The sequence below is a fragment of the Lipotes vexillifer genome, unplaced genomic scaffold (assembly GCF_000442215.2).
Source record: "Lipotes vexillifer unplaced genomic scaffold, Lipotes_vexillifer_v1.1 scaffold1049, whole genome shotgun sequence".
Classification (NCBI taxonomy): Eukaryota; Metazoa; Chordata; class Mammalia; order Artiodactyla; family Lipotidae; genus Lipotes; species Lipotes vexillifer.
Window position 1 is genome coordinate 1,617,649 of NW_006799027.1, and position 3,098 is coordinate 1,620,746.

The window sequence follows — 3,098 nt, forward strand, 5'->3', positions numbered from 1 at the left end:
GGGAGGGGAGGGGAGGGGCGCGGCGGGCCCACAACACTGTGCACACGCGGCGACCTGGCGCGGGGCGCGGGGCGGAGCGCGCGGCCCTCCCTCCGCCTGCTCCCTGCCAGCCCGCCGACCCCCAGCCAGGGCGCCGCAGCCCCCGACCTCCCGCAGCCTCTCTGGAGCCCCCCTTCCTTTGTCGCTGTGAACCCCCCCTCCTCGGGCTGGAGGGGCCCAGGCAGAACCGCGGCAGACGCCTCGCTCCCCGGAGGGCTGGGTGCTCCCTCCCGGTTCCCCCCGCTCCCGCCCCCGGAGGCCAGCCTACGCGTTACCAGCAGACACGAGGGGGCTGCTCTGCGGGGAGGCCTTTCTCCCGAGGCCACTACTGACCTTGAAGCTCCTGTGACCCCGGGTGACCCACCCGCTTCAACGAGTGCGGCTCAAACATCAGAAACTCACATCGTTTTATTTCTTAAAATTCTGCAACCCAAGCAATCTTAACGCAGAGTTATGAACAATACACTGAGAAGGCCGGCCCTGAACGCTGCCACCTCAGCCGCGGAGAGGAAAGCAACTCCGCAAGGAGTTACCTGCATGGGGACAGGCGACAGTTTAGAGGAACGGAGACCGAGTCAAGAAAAGTAACTGACGCTCCTCTGTCTCAGGGCAGGAATCTTGGTGATCCTTACAACTGTGTGTCATTGTGTTGAAAGAATGGCAAATGTCAGCAGAGGGTTGTCGCCGGCCCACGTCTGTCCCAAACGATTGTGGATTCATTTTTGCCAGCGTTTCTAGGGTGTGTGAAAGGAATCAACAGCTCCGTGGGCTCAAGGAGAACTTCAGCAGGTAGAGCGGGAAGAGCTGGTGACTGTCCACCTCCCTTTTTCAATAAGTAGGCACCGTGTGTCAATATCCCACCTTACCCCTTTTTAAACTAAGGCAACAGGACAGATTCATCTTTTCCAGGATCCCTGCACTTTCCCTGCCCCAGATATATAGTGCGATTTGTCATATAAAACATTGTACTTCCGCTCATCTACAGCCCTTGACCAATACAATCCGTTGTCCTGGCAAAGCAGTTCAATAAGTAGGCACCGTGTGTCAATATCCCACCTTACCCCAGGATGCTAAGGAGTGTTGAAATAACTTGCCCAAGGCCACAGAGAAAGCTTGAGGCAGACCCAGAAAGAGACCCCAGGTTTCTTTCCACACATTCACGGAGAAAGCTCTCAAACTCCTCTTCTGTTTAGCGGCAACGTTCAACTCTTCTAACCAATAATTAAGTTTGTGACAGCGATGACAACACATCTTGCTGAGGTCTTCTTGCTTCTTGTATTAATACTTGGACCCACAATAACAAGTACTGATAATTAGAGATGTTGTTTCTGTTTTAATGCTTTGGGGAGGGAGGAGTATTCTAGTTTAGAGTAGGGCTTTCTGAAAATAGTTCTGATTGAAAGGCAAGTTTAGGAAGAGCCAGAGGAAATCAGATGTTGCTGGGATGTAGGTTCAGATCCTGATTCTACCATTTACTAGTGCCTTAGGCATGGCATTCAGTCTCCTTCTAGCCTCAGTTTCATCTGCTGAAAAGTGGGACTGATGATTATGAAGATTAAATAATGAGGATTAAAAAAATAATGTATTAAGACACTTAGTACATGCTGCCGCATGGGAGTGTGTAGTTTAGTAAAGTCCAGTTACCATAATGTAGGTGAAGGGTAACAAAGTCAGGACCAGACAGCAAAGGAGGATGCTGAGGAGGAAGGGAGAACCGGGAGTGGGGGTGGGGGGACGGAGCCCAAGACTCAGAGAAATTGCTAGATGTGATACAGCTGTTCAGTGTCTGGACCAGGGCTCATGACTCTCAGGCCTGTACTCACTTCACTTTAATTCGATTCCACACGCAGTTAGAGAAGAACTTCCATGGGGAAAGCAGAATTTTTAAAGTGAGTAAGAAAAATATAGATTTTAGAATAAGATAGCTACTCCAATAACTGTAATTCAAGACATTAAATATTAAGTGCCAGCAAAGTGTTTACAGCAGTACTGAGGAGGGAGGCCTGCCTTCACAAAAGAGGCAGCATCCCAGTACCCCTGTACCACTTTACTTACATCAATCCCTTCCACTATTCAATAGTTAATAAGGGGTTAGACAGTTTTTCAAAAATATGATCATAAGATTAATAATTATAATGTCTATTTAACTAACTAGATAAAGCCTTTAAGCTTTATTTAAATCTACCTAGTTTATCTAGAGACAGTGATTCCCTTTATATTAATAACTGATGGAAAACTAATGCTGTGTTAATTTAAGACACCAGACACTTTGGTGTCTTGGGTCAAATTCATAAAATTTCCTCACAAATAATGAATCTGTTTTCACTAATATACTCACCTAACATCTAACCATAAAGGTGTGTTAGGGCCAGGCTACCTTCACATCTACAAAGTGTTCAGCTTGACCAAATTGCTTCTGGCCTGAGATGAGCATAAAATCGAACCCAGTCCCAGTGAGAAGCAAAATCATCAAAGACAAGGGTCAAATGTTACAGAAATATCTTCTGGTGTGTTTACTGTCTTAAATTCTGCATATTTCGAGTAAAACAATTATGGCATCTTATATTGTACTTCTCTTTTATAATTGATTGAGTACATTGGTTTTGAAAACACCAGAGAATCCTGAGAATTAATTAGAATCTAGCTGGGCTTCGTGTCTATTCGGCAAATGGACCACATGGACTATAAATTTAACTATATCCAGCAGCATTCATGTGCACAGTGAAATAGACACTCCATGTGTGTAGGAACAGTACTGTATTACCTAGCATCTTACTCTTAAAAGTTTTAATAATTAGGAATAAAGAAAACATTTATAGGAGTTTTTAAAATTCAGTTGTACTTTAGAAATTAAAATTATCACTGAAATATTTCACACACATATTGAATGCCCACTCAGTATTATACTTAAGACCATGTTAACAATCTTGTATGCCTAGCCTCACACAAGTTTAGTCTAATAGGAGAATTGGATCAGTATTCACCAAATAATTATTGTCCACCTATTTTATACCAAGCACTGTACTGCAGGCTGGATAGTAAGTTCCTCCTTCAAGAGG